The 12,223-nt window shown below is 43.1% G+C and overlaps 1 protein-coding gene across 10 annotated transcripts in view; it reads left to right on the top strand.

The window, feature by feature from the left end:
• Positions 1-12,223, top strand: part of FRMD4B (FERM domain containing 4B) — a 266,219-nt gene that overhangs the window by 141,804 nt on the left and 112,192 nt on the right. The gene's annotated exons all lie outside the window — the stretch shown is intronic.

The raw sequence follows: 12,223 nt of genomic DNA, 5'->3' as shown, positions 1-12,223 counted from the left end.
CCACTTCCACTCTGTGGTGGAAGAAAGTGGAATACAAATGCAAATGAAAATAAATGTTTCTGTCTAATTCTATCTCAAATAATTGTTCATCTACTACACAGGGGATCCTGAAACTTTTTGAGCCTGTGGGCACCTTTGGTATCCTCACACAGTGTGGTAGGCAGAGCCAGACAATTGCCAATGCATAGGGTACAGCCAGCAACAAAATGGCTGCCACAGCTCCCCTTCAATCACACGGTGAAGACCTTTGTGCTGTGGTGGCACTTTCTGCCAAAGCAACATCTGGGGGGGGGGGGGGGAATTGCACAGTCAATTGAATTTCTGGTGGCCACTCAGAAACTTTGCTGGGCAGAATCCTCGCCTGGTCCTGCCCACTTTCTAAAAAGACTCAGTGGACATCAGGAAAGATGTCAGCACGCACCAGGGCACCTATAGGCACTGTGATGAAAGCCTCTGTTTTGCATTAATCTTGTGTGAGTTTACTTTATAATATGGGTTTTCTATCAATAAAAATTCCATTCATAAATTTCTGCTTGATATACCATAATCTCCAGAGAACACAGAAATGCGACAACCAACGTTGATATATTTTAGTATTCCCATCCATATTTCCATGATTACACTGTATGGGGCGTAGAAGTATTATACAAAAATGGTATTATCTCTTCTGGTTGAGAACAACCTGGAATGCTGTAGATCAGGGGTAGTCAAACTGCGGCCCTCCAGATGTCCATGGACTACAATTCCCAGAAGACTCTGCCAGCAAATGCTGGCAGGGGCTTCTGGGAATTGTAGTCCATGGACATCTGGAGGGCCGCAGTTTGACTACCCCTGCTAGATTATAGGGTGATTGAGAGGGGCAAAGTGGTAGAAGGGTAGGATAAAAATATATTAAATATCTGAAGCTTTCCCAGTTTGCTCACATTTTAGTGCTGCACAGGTCTTCCAAAAATGGAAACTAAATCATTACAAATCTTGTTCATCACAGTCACTTTAAGAAAGTGTTTTCATATGTTTCCCATTCTCCAAATCTTTCATTTCTTCTAGCACTACCCAGGGTAATATAATCCTAGTAAACCCTGACATACATGTTCAACATTTACGATGTAGCTGTTCGCTCTGTTGCTGACGTATTTGAAACTTTAAATGTTGTTTTTAACTGAAGTGCTTCACAGTTTCTGCAAATGAGAAGCACCCAAACCTGTGAGTTTCAATCCTGCAAAGCATAAAATGGGAGGAAGGTCTTCCACCCAAGGAATGCAACCTTCCTACTTTCTCCTCTGGCTGCAGCCCAAAATGCCTTCTGATGTGCTGCTCCCTGGGGACAAGGGAACCCAAGTATCAGCTCCCGGAGATCCTTTGCACTGCAACAGAGGAGGAAGCAAGAACCAATGCATGGAAAGTATTTTGATAATGGATCTAAGCTGTAATCTGACATAGACTGTGGGAAGAACTCACTGATATCAACAAGTATTTAAAAAGACACTATGGCCTAAGGGCAACACATACTTCCTGTTAATTAAATACTTATTTTGCATTATAAAGAAAGTATTCTACAATGACTAATGTTCTCTAACCCAGGGGTAGTCAACCTGTGGTCCTCCAGATGGTCATGGACTACAATTCCCATGAGCCTGTGCCAGCATTGTAGTCCATGAACATCTGGAGGACCACAGGTTCACTACTCCTGCTCTAACCCTTGAAATGCTGCTTGTATGTTTTGAAATGGTATGCTATGGAGATTGGCTCCACCATAAGGCTTGATTAGCTGTAAAGGAAATGTAGAAAAAACGATGTAGAAAAAGTATGTAAGATGTGTGAAGACTATCATAAAAACCATTCTCTATTGACCAAACAGTTAATGTAAAATGACAAAAGGAAGGATAGCTGCTGTTCTCTTTCCATGAACTCACAGAGGTTGGGGGAAGGATGAGGAAAAGCAGCAACAGCTGGACAAGAAAGAGCAAGGGATGAAGGCAGGTACAGGTATAGGTCTGTTTAAAACAAGAGGCAAATGTCTATAAAAGGTAGAAACAGGTAAATTCCATTGTTGCCTTTTCTGGCAATATGAGGAGATCTAGCAGGTATATATAAAAAAGGATGTTCCTGGCAGTATAGCCAGTAGGTCATTTGATTTAGCAGATGTATATCTCTATCATTAAGGAAATTAAGCTGCTTCCTGTTGGCTGAATGCCCATATTTTCCTTTTGTGGCACAGAAGGAAGAGAACTAATGCCTGCTTCTTTAGGCCATAGGGTAATAGCAGAAATAGAGGGCATCCATGCAGATCTGATTTAGAAGACATAAAAAAGTGGGAGTGCTTAAATAGGGATGGCCCCAAACCAAATCACGAAGCAAAAGTCATGGTGCATTTTGCCCTTATTGTGATTTATGAACAGAAGTTTGTGATGGATTCACCATCATGAACTTCCATAGTCTTTTAAGAGTGATGTGTGTGGTTCATGGTGGTTTGTGAAGATGCTCCCCTCCACTCATTTGTTTCAGGCTGTCTTGTGCAGTAAGGACTGCAAAACAGCATGAAAAAACAGCTGCATGGCCCCACCGTCAGCCCAAAACAGCTGAGTGGCAGACTTGCTCCCTGCTGCCTAGCTATTTTTCAGGCTTTCTGCAAACCCCATTTAAAGGGGCTACGGTTACTTCAATGGGATTTGCAGGATCATGAACCAGTTCAGTTCATGAACGAGCCTCCCAGTTCAATTCATGGATTGGTTCATGGTTCAGCCGTAAACCACTCCACATTTTCTTGGTTTATGCCCACCCTTATTTTCAAGCTTTTGATTTCCCTTCCAGAGCACACAGCTGACAGAGAATACCACTGAGTGGTGTCTTAGCTGCCTGCTTCGCTTCCTTCTTTGAACTTGCATTAAGAAAATATGTATTTTCCTGTTGGGGATGGGGGGAACACCTTGTGCACTACAGCACAGTAATGGAAACATAGACCTTTATTAGATTTCTATGCCACCTCTCCAGGAAGTCTACTTGAGGCATCTTCCAAAGTCAACTATAACAGAATTTAAACATCTTGCTCCTAATTCACATCTCTCAGTGTGCAACAGGAACAGTGCATAAGTTCTTAACCACTAGCACTATGTATGGTAAAGGCTGCCTGTATACATGAGCTCCTGGCTACAAAGAGTTACATTTCTGGTTTCTGTTGACACACACTCCACTCATCTCTCTACGTTGCTTGGCCTGGACTCTTGAGACCCAGTTTGGTGTAGTGGTTAGGAGTGCGGACTTCTAATCTGGCATGCTGGGTTCGATTCTGCACTACCCTGCATGCAGCCAGATGGGTGACCTTGGGCTTGCCACAGCACTGATAAAGCTGTTCTGACCAAGCAGTGATATCAGGGCTCTCTCAGCCTCACCCACCTCAGACGGTGTCTGTTGTGGGGAGAGGAAAGGGAAGGCGACTGTAAGCCGCTTTGGTACTAGTTGTCTGTTTGGTCTGGTTTGCCAATTGGAGCATTTATTCTTGAGCCCTAAAATAGCCCTCTCCTGTGACTGACTGGCATGTTTCCCTTTGGCAGAGGGTAAAAATGTGTTAATTGTGAACCTTTGTGCACCTTTCCAAATGGCTGAAGGTTCCCAGAAGCCACTTTGACTGTGGACAACACGAAGAAGAAGAAGAGTTGGATCTTATATGCTGCTTTTCTCTACCGGAAGCCGCTTTGGTACTACTTCCGGTAGAGAAAAGCAGCATATAAGATCCAACTCTTCTTCTTCTTCGTGTTGTCCACAGTCAAAGTGGCTTCTGGGAACCTTCAGCCATTTGGAAAGGTGCACAAAGGTTCACAATTAACACATTTTTACCCTCTGCCAAAGGGAAACATGCCAGTCAGTCACAGGAGAGGGCTATTTTAGGGCTCAAGAATAAATGCTCCAATTGGCAAACCAGACCAAACAGACAACTAGTTGACTGCAAGTATTGTTTGCACCATTTTTAGCCTTTATCTTGCTCTGGGGATCCACAAGAACAATTGCTCTCAGAAGCATGGAATCTTTTCTCAGAATGTTACAGATTACACATAATGCATTTAAAACAGAGAGCATTTAGTGGAGAATCATCATAGAGGAGACCTGTGGCTGGAGGGCAAATGTAAGGGTGTGGAGACGATGGGCTGAAAAGGGTATAACTCTGCTGAGCATTGCACTGCCCATCCAGTACTTGATGATGTTTACCATAATATGTGTTGGAGGTGAAAACTGAGTGGGATGGGTAGTTTTAGGGAGACAAGGAAAAGATTAAGCACCCCTTTCTACTTGACTACTGTATAGGAAGAATGTTTGCATTGTGTTTCAGAACTTCCTTGGTCTGGGGAAGCCAAGGAAGACAAAAGCTTTCTCTTTCAACAAAAAATGAATGGCACTGTGTCAGAATCTCAAGATCCACTGAGCTAAATTCAGTAAGAAAATATTTCAGAGTTAACTGTCTTTTCTTCTTCATGTAAGCATCTTGATTCTCATATGCATAGTTTCTGGGAGTGTTGGGGCTGTTTAACCAGCCATAAAAGTTTCTAATGAAACAGTATAAGAAATCTTCCTGCATTAGTCATGGGTGTAAATGTAGAACAAGGTAGGTATGAAAGTGCTGTTGGATTACCCAAACAGCTGGGTGTAGCTGTCCATGTGGGAGTGCAAATGAATGTGTACATATTTATATATGCAGCAGGAAAGAGAAAATGCTCAAAATATAAACATAGCTACTGTCACCTAGCCCAGTTTTATGACAGCTAAATTATTGCTGCTGTTCAAATAACACATTTTGAGTTGGATTGGCTAATGAATTACAGTGATGTACAGATGTGGAGCTATATAGGTTGTGCTTCATCAGCAATTTATTTAAAGACTTCAAGGGTGTTGTGAGCAGTTTTGAGTGAGAACTGCTTTTTTCCCCCATTTGCTAGGAGAGCTTTTAATTGGTATCAGGGTTGAGGGTGCCAAGTGATGGTTTCTGGCAGAGCCTGCCTGTCAGCTCAAGAGAAAAATACCTATCCCCAGAACTCAGAAGCAATGAGAAGACAAGTTAGTGGTTTAGGGAAGCCATCAAGCCTCCAATGAAGATAATGGGTAGTTGATTTGGATTAGACAAAAAGAAGTTCTTCACTCATACATAATTAAGTTCTGGATATCACTGTCACAGAGCCTCTTGTGGCGCAAGGTGTCTGAAGCTCTGACCATGAGGCTGGAAGTTTGATCCCAGCAGCTGGCTCAAGGTTGACTCAGCCTTCCATCCTTCCGAGGTCGGTAAAATGAGTACCCAGCTTGCTGGGGGGTAAAATGGTAATGACTGGGGAAGGGAATGGCAAACCACCCTGTATTGAGTCTGCCAAGAAAACGCTAGAGGGCGTCACCCCAAGGGTCAGACATGACTTGGTGCTTGCACAGGGGATACCTTTACCAATGTCACAGGATTTACTGATGGTCACTAGTTTCATTGATTTTCAAAGGGGATTATAATAATTCAGGGATGAAGAGTTCATCAGTGGATACAAGGCACAATAACGAAATATAATTTCCATGCACAGTAAGCCTCTTGAAGACCAGATTGCTGGGGGCAGACATCGCTTGGATGTACTGGCAGAAAGGATTTCTGTCCAAGGAGTGCATGTTCCTCATCTCTCTCTTCCTGCTGCTAGTAGATCCCAACCAACTGGTGAAATCATTGGCCTTCATGCCCTGCTTGTTGGTCTTCTAGGTTTGCCATTGCATAGAACAGGATATTGGACAATATGGACTCCTGGTCTGATTCAACATCACTGCTCTTGCAATCTAAGTTGGAGAGCAGCTTCTGAGTACCAGGCCATGGATTTGTTGACAGTTTCCTTGTTCAAAGCAGGCAAGGTGAAAATGTCTGGGCAAGTAGGCATGTGCCCACATAGCTTTGTAGATCATTGTAAATGTCTATGACTAGCCTAAGACCATAACAATACAACTGAGTTGATCACTAATCAATTTAAATCTCGTCAAGAACTGTCAACAACAATTGTATGATTTAATCTTGCAAAACAGATTTAGGGGAGAAAAGGGAAATCCATCCTTAGAGATTAACCGCTCCCCATATGACACTTGCTAACTCCTTAGCCATCTAAGGACAGCATTTACATAGTCTAAGGATCAAAAAACCAGTATCAAGATACTATATAGTCTGTTCTAACAGCTGCTTCTAAAACTTGTAGTTTATTTATTATCAAAGTATTTATACTTTGCCTTTCCTGTTGGTTCAAAATGATTTGACTCAAGTTGTTTATCAGTTATTACTCTAGTGTAGCACAGATTTATGTATCTTTTGAAAGCGCACAAACCAGCCAGAGGTAAGCATTTTAAGTCCTGCTGATTTTAGTGTTAGATTTAAGTATATGCTTGACATCCTGAAGGAAATCGTTGAGGCTGGGCTAACGCTGTCTGGATTGTACCTAATTTATTTGGGCAAGCATTTCATATACATGAACAAGAGCTGTTTTTTTGAACCTGGATTTTCACTGCCCGAAGGTGTCTCAAAGCAGCTTGCAATCATCTATCCTTCCTCTCCCTACAACAGATACCCTGTGAGGTAGGTGGAGCTGAGAGCGCGTTAACAGAATTGTGACTAGCCCAAGCTCACCCAGCTGGCCGCATGTGGCGGAGTGGGGAATCCAACCCAGTTCTCCAGATTAGATGTCACTGCTCTTAACCACCACATCAAGTTGGCTCTCCCTTACAACTGTGGTAATTCTGATAATGATTGGCTGGTGAAATTATAGGCTAGGACCAGAAGTGAACACAGTGCCCTAATGCTTCACCAGCTAGACCTTGGCCATCATAATAACTCTGGTTACAGCTGGGGGATTTATTTTCTCCTTGGCATCCCCAGCCCCACATCTGCCAGTAATCACCTTTATAATTGCCAGAGCAGTTGTATATGTAATTCTCAAGGCAGGCCACAGTATATCATCTATGGGCTACTTTCTTCAGCAGCTGACTTTTCCATGTCATTTTCAAGGACAGTAACAATAGTTGGACATCAAGAAGCATGCTAATATACCCTCATTGCCACCAAATTCTCTTTTACAATGGGAAAGCTGAATCAAGCAAAACCCTAAAGCTCTTAATGGAATTCTTTGAGGATAGCTGTATTCCATTTCCAAAACTCTCCTTATTTATTTAATTTATTTGCTGCCCTCACTTGTGGCTCAGGGCGGTTGAGGTAGCGGCCTTATTGAGTGGCATACCTTCTGTCCAGTCTCGATTCAGTTTCAGCAGTTCTCTTCCAACCACTTCAGGAACTGTCTCAGATCATAACATCCGGTGGCTTTTTCAGTGTAGTATATCCAGTGTGCTGATGACACCCAATTCCAAAGCTCCAGACAATCTCATCAAGGGGCCAAACCGAGATGTTAAATAGCATAGGGGAAAGTGCTGCTTCCCATGCCAAAGCCCCATTATTCCACAGTGCCTCCAGCAATTTTTTGAATGTTGTCCAACAAAAACTACTTTAACCACTTCCATCTTCAGCCATCTCAGCAATATAACATGACCCTCTGTGTAAAAAGCAGCAGATTCATTCAGCAACAACAGTAGGGATGTAAATGGAGATCATCCACAAGTATTACCAAAGTTGATTGTGTCCTGAAACCAGACCTCAAGAAAGCCAGGGGCAGATGTGTTACTCAGCTAACCCTAGAGTTGTTCTGCACTACCTGCCTGATCACCTTAAGGATTAGAGGTCTGCAGTTAGCCCCTGTATTCTTCTCCAGGGAAGGTTGTTTTCAAAAGTGGTCCAATTAGTTAGTTTAAGAGGGCTAAGGAAAGCACTCACTGGCAACAAACTGTCCATGATTTTTAATAAAGACCTTAGCACCTCCTTCAAGGTTGACTCAGCCTTCCATCCTTCCGAGGTCGGTAAAATGAGTACCCAGCTTGCTGGGGGGTAAACGGTCATGACTGGGGAAGGCACTGGCAAACCACCCCGTATTGAGTCTGCCATGAAAACGCTAGAGGGCGTCACCCCAAGGGTCAGACATGACTCGGTGCTTGCACAGGGGATACCTTTACCTTTTTTTTTTACCTAGCACCTCCTTGTAGGATTTTCCCAACCAGGAGGAACATGGATCTGAACTTCAAGTGGTGGGCTTAGGATTCTATCAACGTCTCTGATGGAGCTCAGATAGGAAGGATTTATAAAACCCTGACTAGACGGAGTTGGAGACACTCTTAGAGCCGCCTTAATTAGTGCCTTTAAAGGCGGTAAGAGAAACAAATCACTAATATACTTACCGCTTACTTGAACCGTGAAACAAAGAGACTCGTATCCTATCAGAGATCTGGTACAACTCCCCAAAGCCTATGTGGGCTGGGAATGTGCTAGTCCAAAAGGAAAGATGCTCAGATAGAGGGGTGTGGTACAGAAACCTGAATAGATCGATAGCAGTTGTTTAGAATATCTCAATCATTCTGGCAGACCTTTTTTTAAAAAAAATATCCCAGGTGTTCTAAACAACTTTTAAATCTCTGACTGTTGAAGGAATGCACACCAAGTCCCTACTTTGAGAGAACATTTAAATACACGGTAAAAGGTAGCTATTTCACTTAAATGGTGCTCTGAATAGGGGCCAAAATAAATGACTTATGAGAAGTTCTGTAGGACAACACCAAAGGAATGCCTTGCATGCTTGACTGCAAGGAGTGGCTGCATTTCTCTTTCACTTCTGCCATGTTCCTTGTCGTGGGACAAGTCCTGTATATAGCTTATTCTGTTCTGTCTGCACATTGAGTGCTTTGTGTCTTAATGCACTGTTCCTTTTCTTATCTATCTGTCCATCTGTTAGGTTTGATCCATTTATTTATTTACAGTCATTGACCCGCATCAGAACTGTTAGATTTCTATTCCACTCTTCCTCCAAAGAACTCCCAGTGTCCCATGTCTCTCCCCCTTCCCCCCGTTTTGTCATTGGCTAAGGACCATGGGAACAATATATTCAAGATCACCCAAGGAGCTTCATTCTGAAGTCTGCATTTGAAGTCAGAGATCTAGTCCTAGATCTGAATCGTAACTACTGTACCACACTGACCGCACCACATTATGCAGGGTATGGAACTGTATGGGTTTTTAAAATCTATATTTGCACAGTAAGGCAAGACTATAGAACATAGTGCTACATTGATATTGTATGTTTGCAAGGAGGGAGGTTTGAAGGGCCTTGAACAATAAATAAATTTGAAATTAATAACCATGGAGGGAAGAACAGAGAACTGAAAAAACATTCTCTACAGCTGATAATTGGGGAACCAGAAGTGGATATGCATAGCTTTTAGTTTTTAATTTAAACTGTGATAAAGGACTGTGGTGGTAGGGAGCAAGGATTAAAAAGCATATTCATAACATTATGGGAAGTCCCAACATTGCTTCAGCCAGTTTGGTGTAGTGGTTAGGAGTGCGGACTTCTAATCTGGCATGCCAGGTTCGATTCTGCGCTCCCCCACATGCAACCAGCTGGGTGACCTTGGGCTCGCCACGGCACTGATAAAACTGTTCTGACCAAGCAGTGATATCAGGGCTCTCTCAGCCTCACCTACCCCACAGGGTGTCTGTTGTGGGGAGAGGAATGGGAAGGTGACTGTAAGCCACTTTGAGCCTCCTTCGGGTAGGGAAAAGCGGCATATAAGAACCAACTCTTCTTCTTCTTCTTCTTCTTCTTCATTGGTACCTTATCTTGTGAGATTATTCTTCATTACTATTTGTAGGGCAATTCTAAGAATCCTTTCCCGCAAGTAAGAGCTGTTGAATAGACCCTGCTAGGACAGTTCTCTTGGTCTACCATTTTCCATTGACAAGAATCTTCTCCACAGTGGAAGAGATGGTAATAGATTTCCACCCAGTAGTGATGTCATTTAAAATTCAGTAGAAATATCTGTTGGGGGAGGGAGTCTCAGCTGAGGTTTGTCCAGACACAGTCGAAGAGAAGTCATCCTTTTTCCTATCTTTCTTCTAATGTCCTCATTGATGGAAGAGGAAAGGAGGAAGCTCTCAGCTGGAATTCAATCCAAACACAATTCCTTGTCTGCTTACAATCTGCTCTCTGATGGCCTCATTGAAGTGGGAAGGAGGGAGTTCATAACTAGAGCTGGAGTCAGGCATAATGGACAGGCTCCTAGCTAATTCCTCTCTTCCTTCCAGTGACATCACAGATAGCAACTCTCAGCTGAAGGTGGATCCAGGGTCCTGTCTTTCCTCTTGAGATTTAAAATGGAGCCTGTTATTGAAAGCAGAATTGAGTGCTAACTACGCAGGTTCTCTAGGGATACTAGTCTGGGTTGGGAAATTCCCAGCAATTTTGGGTGCAGTATGGGGAAGACAGGGTTCGAGGAGGGTAGGGACCTCAGAAGGGGTATAATGCCATACAGTCCACCTTCAAAAGCAGCCATTTTCTCCTGTTCAATTGAGTTCTGTAATCTGGAGATTAACCATAATCGCTGGTGATCTCCAGGCCCCACCTGGAGGTTGGCAACTATAAGATTAATTAATAGTGCAGTAAAACAGGATTCCTAATTCAGGCTGGAGCTCCCCCATGGAGTACAGTGCCTCAGTTAATTCAAGCTGCTGAAAGTCCCTTAACAGGTTGGGGTGCTTGTGCTGTTACCAAGACATCAATTACTGTACTAGTTGACCTGTTTGCTCCATAGCTGTCCAGACACTCCCTTGCTCCAGGCTAAATACACCATTGCATGCCAAAGTCAACAGAGGAGCAAATGACTTAATAACACCCTGTTTAATGTAGCTACTCTCCCTTTCTTCATCCCTCTTTCCTTTTCTTCCTTTGATCTCCATTCATCTGTCTAAGCCTTACAAGATGGACAGAAAAAACAGCAGAGTCCCTAATAGGATTTAGAGGTTTGTGCCTTCTTGGCCATGTTTACTTTCACACACCCTGGTCCTTTGGCCACACACTTTTTTGAGGGAAAGGATGTCATTTTTTCAATGCCATGTCTTTCAACATTGGGCAGCCTCTTACAATAAGCATTGCACAAATCATTTCCAGTTGAAAACACCACTTAACACACATATAAGAAAAAAACACCCTGCCTGCACAGTTCAATTTTGTGTTTGTTTTATTCTAAGCTGTGGTCATAAGGAGACCATAAATAGCACAGTGCCCACAAACTCCCCTTAAAGCAAACGGAACCCTTCTATTGAACACTTGTAACTAATCTTGTATTTGTTCTTGCAAAGAGATTAACACTATAGGAGAAAAAGGGGAAACCTGATTCTTGTATTGGGTTGGGGGGAATGATATTTGTTCAAGTGAAGTTGCGTGTCACCTTGGCTATTTTATGCCCTCTCCTGTAGCTATAATTTGATCATTTCTTGGGGTCCCTGGGAGCTGTCAGGTTGACATATAATTCGAGGTTCTTGGCACTATGCCAGTGACCAGATGTGGTAGTCCAGTGGTCACTCCCAAGACTCAGTGGTGTCCAGTTGACAGTTGTAGACTCTGTAAAGAGCCTCGGGATATAGTTGGATTATGCACTATCATTGTCCAAGGTTGCATGGTCAGTGCGTTTCCCCCCCATCTACACCAGGTCTGCTAGCTAGCTCCTTGTCTGTCTGGGTTAGACCTTGCCGCATTGATCCATGCAATGGCACCTCCAGATTGGACTACCACAGTTTTCTCTACGTAGGGCTACCCTTGAAAATGCTTCTGAAACTCCGGGTGGTTCACAATGCAGCTGCCAGGTTACTGACTGGAACATCATGTGGTCAGATCATATTACTCTGACTCTGCACCAGCTACACTGGCTACCAATTAGTTTCCACTTTGTTCAGTGGAGTGGTAGGATAGGATCCACTCCAGAACCTCTGAATGCTTGGAGCATTTCTTGTTGTTTGATCAATGAACTTTCCAGGAAGCAACATTCTGTGGCACATATTAGGTAATTCATGGCATCCTTTGCATGCCGAAGTCTAGTAGGTGCGACTCAGCCGATCTCTGTTCTTACTTCTTGTCTGCTTGATGTTTCCCCTGGCTTTAATAATGATCCCCTTTACCAAACAACTAGGGAAGCTCAGCCTACTGAATCAGGTAAGCCTATTTTCATCAGAATCTACACTGACCCACTTCCAGTTTGCCATGATATCTGAGATACTGGGATTGGCCTGTTTCTTATAACCTCTTTGATGACAATCAATTTTTGCATGTTTGAGGAATACACAAGTTCATATTCG

The sequence above is a fragment of the Paroedura picta genome, chromosome 3 (assembly GCF_049243985.1).
Source record: "Paroedura picta isolate Pp20150507F chromosome 3, Ppicta_v3.0, whole genome shotgun sequence".
Lineage (NCBI taxonomy): Eukaryota > Metazoa > Chordata > Lepidosauria > Squamata > Gekkonidae > Paroedura > Paroedura picta.
This window is presented reverse-complemented; position numbering and strand designations above follow the sequence as displayed.